Source organism: Oncorhynchus clarkii, chromosome 18 (genome assembly GCF_045791955.1).
Source record: "Oncorhynchus clarkii lewisi isolate Uvic-CL-2024 chromosome 18, UVic_Ocla_1.0, whole genome shotgun sequence".
NCBI classification, from domain to species: Eukaryota; Metazoa; Chordata; class Actinopteri; order Salmoniformes; family Salmonidae; genus Oncorhynchus; species Oncorhynchus clarkii.
This window is the reverse complement of record NC_092164.1, coordinates 61433952-61440737: the sequence shown is the minus strand read 5'-3', so window position 1 is coordinate 61440737 and position 6786 is coordinate 61433952. Positions and strand designations below refer to the sequence as shown.

Below are 6786 nucleotides of genomic sequence, written 5' to 3'. Positions count from 1 at the left end.
TTGGGTGGAAATTATATTTACTTTTGTCAATATGATTTAAGACTCATATGATATGTGACGATGTCTGGTCTTTTTAAAAATGTTTATTGATCAAGTTCTATCAGATGTTGCAGTACAGGGTTGTTTGACTCATACCTTATGACTTCCTGCTGCTTTTCTGTTCTACATGATCATTAATTGCACCCGCCTGGTGTTCCAGGTCTAAATCAGTACCTGATTAGAGGGGAATGATGCAGTGGAACTGGATTTGAGGTTCGAGGGCTGTAGGTGACGCTTTGTTTTCTCTTGTTTGCTTTCCTCCCACCAGGATGGGTATCATTTAATTTAGCCCATAATAGTTTCATTTTGTGAATTGTTTGCATCATGCCATGGCTGTAGGCAGGTGTCCAATGACCCAAGTTGGAAGTTTACATACTCTTAGGTTGGAGTCACTAAAACTCATTTTTCAACCACTCCACAAATTTCTTGTTAACAAACTATAGTTTTGGCAAGTCGGTTAGGACATCTACTTTGTGCATGACACAAGTCAGTTACCTTTATTTAACTAGGCAAGTCAGTTAAGAACAAATTCTTATTTTCAATGACGGCCTAGGAACAGTGGGTTAACTGCCTGTTCAGGGGCAGAACAACAGATTTGTACCTTGTCAGCTCGGGGGTTTGGACTAGTAACCTTCCGGTTACTAGTCCAAAGCTCTATCCACTAGGCTACCCTGAAGCAACATCTCAAGACATCAGTCAGGAAGTTAAAGCTTGGTCACAAATGGGTCTTCCAAATGGACAATTTCACATTCTTAAAATAAAGTGGTGATCCTAACTGACCTAAGACAGGGAATTGTTACTAGGATTAAATGTCAGGAATTGGAAAACTGAGTTTAAACGTATTTGGCTAAGGTGTATGTAAACTTCCGACTTCAACTGTAAATTGCCTTGCCTTGTTCAGGTGCAGAACGCCAGATTTTGACCTTGTCAGCTCAGGGATTCGATCTAGCAACCTTTTGGTTACTGGCCCAACGCTCTAGGCTACCTGGCAATCATGTAAATGATTGCCAAGTGATTTTGAATGTACCTGGGGCATGTGATGTCATCACATAGGCCTAACTATAAAACCACTCCACATTTAATTCTAAATGCCTACTAGTTGCAAAATACATGTTTTTTCAACTATAGAAATTGTGCTTTTAGATTGTTGAAAGCATTGCGATAACATGGAAATTCAACTAACTTTTGGCTGTCTTCTATGTTAGCTATCTTCTGGTCAAGTTCCGTTTGACATTAAGGGGATGGTCTCTTGGAAACAGTCCTTGCACATCACTGGAACATTGCTATGAAAACTTTAGTTAATAGCCCAATGAAACTCTTAAGGGAACGATCTCTAAAATTGTGGGAACGTTTGTTGTTAGCTGGGAGGCAAGGGATAAGAATGTCCATAGATACAGAACAAAAAGACTGAATGACAGGTGTGTGTCCATAGATACAGAACACCAAGAATAAACGACTGGTTTGCGTCTCTGGCAACCTAACCAATAGAACTAACAAACATGTTTGGTGGAAAGACTGATTTTAAAAGGGCAGTCAAATTCTGATAGTTGTTCCACAACTTTTTTCACATCAGAGCTTGCTCAGAGCTGATCTGTTTGGTCAAAAGAACAATTTCTGAAAAAGAAAGATCGGAATTAAGCTGCCTGTCTAAACACAGCCTATTAATTCACTTATCAAAATGAAAATGTCAAGAAGACGTGTTATTTCTACAGGTAAATGTGTGTGTTATAGTAGTTGATGTAGTGTGGCATCTATCAAACTATATGTCACACCTTGTACTTTCTGGAAGTAACCAAATTAGCTAATTAAATTAGATAACCAAGGGGTTTCACTCATGGTTGTAAACATCTGGTTTGTGGGGGACTGATTTGGGGGGTTGGTAATTTGGTAGGGGTGTGTTCTCTAGAGGCTGTGGGCTTTAGTTATGTTAATTAAGACTATACATTAGAGTGCATTAGGTTTGTGTGGGTGTTGTCTTTGATTGATGTCTGTTTAGATCATATGATGCCATGTCGGGTAGAACCTGACCCGGGAGTCATGACTTATGACCACATATATCGGATCTGTGATTAGGGACTTCTATAGAATGGTATTTGTGCTTAGAAGAAGATTATTTTACACATTAACATTTGTAACATATAATATTATTAGATTATATGAACATCCGCTGATGCTGCAGACAACAGTTTCTACAAAGTTTCATTGGTGATGGAAAATGTCTGTTGTTCATTACATATACATTCAATCACATGGTGGTCAGTTAAGCTTATGTTAGGAACTCAGATCTGCCAGTGAGCAATTGACAAGTCTTAATCCTAAATAGTTCTCTATTAACCAGAAGGTAACAAACCACTTATCCTAATGGATAGGAGTGGGTAACTTGGATAAAAATGGGTCTAGGGGAGGTTGTCGTACTTCTTTGAACAGTTTTTTCACTTACGGGATACAGTATATCACCCCCAGAAGACTATGCAAGGGTTAAATCTGCATAAGCATGGTTGATTGGCTGTTACGTTAAGACGAGACAGGCCCTCTCTCGACCCATTTGTAAATATGGGGTGGTATGTCTTGACTTCTAGCTGAATCCTGGTATTTTTATGAACTGCATTGTTGGTTAAGGGCTTGTAAGTAAGCATTTCACTGTAAGTTATACCTACACCTGTTGTATTCGGCACATGTGACAAATACAATTTGATTTGATTTAACTCAAGGCTGTAATAATGATCCAAGCTTCTTTGAAAATATATATAAGAATGTATCAACTCTACAAGCAACACTAGACTCTATTATTATGGTGGGAGATTTTAATACGGTTTTAAACACCTCTATGGACCGGAAAGGAAATCACACTACAAACTATCACCCTCAGGCACTTAAGGAAATCATGAATGTCATGGATATATTGGAATTAGTGGATATATGGAGGCTTAAATACCCTGACCTAGTGAGATATACATGGCGGAGGTTTAATACCCTGACCTAGTGAGATATACATGGAGGAGGTTTAATACCCTGACCTAGTGAGATATACATGGAGGAGGCTTAATCAAGCTAGTCGTCTTAACTACTTTCTTATGTCATTCTCTCTGGCACCAAAAGTTTAAAACGTTTTTATAGGGGACAGAATGTGCTCGGGTCATCACATAATTGGTACATATATTACTCTTACAGAATTTCCACATGGGCGAGGACATTGGACATTTAATCAAAGCCCACTAGATGATAAATTGTTTAGAACTAGGACAGAAGAATTTTAAACCTTTTGGTTACTGGCCCAGCACTCAAACCACTCAACCCGGTTACCTGTCGCCTCTTCTGTTATGTTACAGAATAAGGCTGTAACATAACAAAATGTGGACAAAGTCCATACTTTCAGAATGCACTGTATTTGTTAAGAGCAAGTTGATTGGCAAAGTCATGAAAAATGTGACGAATTTAATAAACCACCTTTGGACTATGATAAACAATAATATTTTTCTGGGGTCAAAATGAACCCTGTCAGTAGTATGGGGGTTACACAGAGTAGCCTCATTTAATACTATCACATCAGCAACAACAGTGTGAAGATTTAAATTGACTAGTGATGGGGACGGATATGGAAAATCTATATCGATATGTTACATTTTTTGATACGATGTGTATGTTTCAGTTTTAAAAATAACAGCCTCATAAATAACATTGTATCTGTGTAGCTTCTTTTCTGGTAGCTTCCAAGGCTCTGTGAAGTTCAGAGAACTACTTGTTGATCACCCAGTGGGGTATGTGTGAATGCTCTGGGGCATAAACATACAGAACCAGTTTGAAAGAGGAGCCCATTAACTATTAGCAGACAATTAAGTACGCTAAATTAAGAGCCTTTGAGAAAGTATGCGAGAGCGTCATAGTCAGTTTTCAGGGAAGCTACTCTGAAAATATAGTTTACCAAACTACCAGTTACTTCATGCTGGAAGAAGTTAAGCTACATTGAAGATAAACTTTACAATATATATATTTAACTTAAATAAAGTTACTACATCACAAACTGATAAATGATCATATCTAAATATGAAACATCATAGACTCCACATTGCAAGAACAGATCTCTCTGGAGTCCAGTGTAAATTAAGCAGCTCTGATAAGGAAGATAAAGGAAATTCTTTCCTACTTCACACATTTTAAATGTTATTTTTGCAACAACAAAAAAAAGTTGTGTGTAGTTCCAGTAGCTAGCTACACCGCTACTGAAAACACTACCAAGGTTTGAATTTAGTTCAACTACCACCAAGCTACAGAAAACTAGTATTACTGATGGATGCAGCATAGGTATATATAATTGTGTGTAAGAGATCCTTTGTGATCTTGAAAATCTTATCTAATAATTTTTTGAATGTAAAATGTTCATAATACTTACTGGTATTTGTGTGTACTGTTAGGGAAGATTCAGAATTTGTTGGTAACATATGTAAGATGTTTTTATATTCATCAAATGGGTGTAAGTTACTTCTCATCAGAATGGTATTTTTTGTATAATGCTGTGGCGAGGTTGCAGTTATCTGTTCTATGTCAAAACTAAGTTGCATGGGCCACATGGGAGAGGGCAAAGTGTCATCATGTTTAAACATATATTTTACTCCCTACCTTTTTCTAGTGTGGAAAGGGGGGTGGCAGTGTCTGGAATCATTCTCATGCTCCCTTTTATCTTAACCTATAGCCTCACTCTCCTCTCCGTGAGTTTGTATTTAGAGTGGGTTGTATCTAAATGACAATTTGATATATGCCTGTTGATATGGAGGATTGGTTTATGGTTCTGGGGTTTGGGAAAGGAGACAAAGCTGAACGATGAATTATGTCTATGCTGTCTGACTATGTGTGATCTTTGCTATAAAGGATCCCATTTTGCCATTGTGTGGGGACTCTCAACTTTTCATTAGAGATACTGAACTGTTGAAAGTCAAAATGCTATAGAGCTTATATAATTAAAGATGGACTTTTATAACTAACTCTGACTTGTGTGTGTGGTTTGCTCCCATGATTTGGTAAATAGAGGAAATTTCCACGACATTACACATACCCTTATATTCATTTTACCTTTTGAGGTTACATCATTAATCAATTCTATGTGAAGCTAGTATGACAACCTCCCCGACACCAATTTCTATCTAACTTACCCACTCATGTCCATTGGGATAAGTGGGCAGACCCAGACTTGACCAGACTACCACTGACAGTTAAAATGACTGACACAAGGGTACTGGGGGTAAAGTCTGACCGGGAGGGAGGAGGAAGCGGCAACTGGGGTGGGATCCTGGGGACTGTACGACAGAGACAGGGTTTTTGGGGACTTCGATAGCTGACTTATGAGGGCAAGGTTTAAATCATTAAAGCTGTGATTTTACCTGTGCTGTTATTAATCAGTTCTGTTTTTATCCCCCCACGAACAAGTCTTTTAGCTCTGGAACGGATGCTGTTTTACTTCCTGTGGGGAAGCAAGTGGGAGAGGCTGAGGGGGGGGGGGGGGCGCAGCCACCTCTCCGGTCAATAACAAGACACAGGACCTTGCACGGTTCTGGCTGGGATCTTACCTCAGGACTCTGAGGCTGATCCCAGTCAACCTGCGTGCCCCAGTCTCCTTCCTGCTCCCCACACACTACGTCCAGCTCCAAAAGTTTTTAAGACATTTTAAACTGGAAAAAAGAGGCCGTCAAGGTTTTAACTAAACACCGCTCTCTTCTCTCTCTTGTGCAGGAGCGGGAATCAGTGTGTCCAGTGTGCAGGCTTGCTACTGTCGAGCCCACAGAGGTTTGGCGCAACGTGGCCCATCCTGCTCTGCTGAACCGGCACCGGGACCTGTCCTGGATGGTTGCCCACGAGATCCTCCCAGTCAGGGCCATTATGCACTCCCGGGGCATCGTGTGGCCAAGATGAGTTGGTGGGGCACTTGCTCTGGGAGTGCAGAGCCACCAGGGACCTGTGGAAGGAAGCAGGCCCCCTGATCTCCCCGTGTCTGACAGCAGGGGAGGACCTAACGCCCCAGCTCGTGCTGTATGGGGTGGGCTGAAGGCCTATTCCACCAAAGGCCTTCACCAAGCTCTGGCCCACCCTCACGTGTCTGAAGGATGCACTGTGGTCCTTCCGCAACCTGCTGGTAGCGAAACGAGTAGAGACCACCCCCCAGGCAGGCTATCTGGGGACCATATATTAAATAGATTTTTGGAACAGGGAGATGGAATAGGGGCTTGCTCCGTCCACTCCACACATCGACCTGGTATTGCAGTACCTCCAGGAACGGTGCACCCCTTGTCGTTGTAAATATAAATAATGCGTTGCTTCGTTTTAATAAAACATTTAAAATACTAAAAAACAGCCAATCAACAATGTTTATGCAGATTTCACCCTTGCAAGGTATTCTGGGGGTGATCTATTATATCCTGCAAGTGAAAAGACTGTTTAAAAAAAAGTACACCAAATTTCTCTACACTGTTTACTGTCTAACTTTTCACCAAACATTTGTTAGAGTAAGTGATTTATCCACTCTAATGTATAGTCTTAATTAACATAACTAAAGCTAAAGCCCACTGCCACAAGAGAACACACCTAATTACCAACTCCCCAAATCAGTCCCCCACAAACTGGATGTTTACAGCCATGAGTGAAACCACTTGCTTATCTAATTTAATGAGCTAATTTGGCTATTTTCAGACTCATAAAACCCAAGGTGTGACATCCAGTTTGACTGAAGCCACTATACATCCACTAATCTTTAGCCTT

At 40.3% G+C, this 6786-nt stretch overlaps 1 pseudogene; it reads left to right on the top strand.

Moving 5' to 3' along the window:
• Positions 1-6198: 6198 nt before the first annotated feature.
• LOC139373965 (U2 spliceosomal RNA) lies at positions 6199-6317 on the top strand (annotated as a pseudogene).
• The last annotated feature ends 469 nt before the right edge of the window (positions 6318-6786 follow it).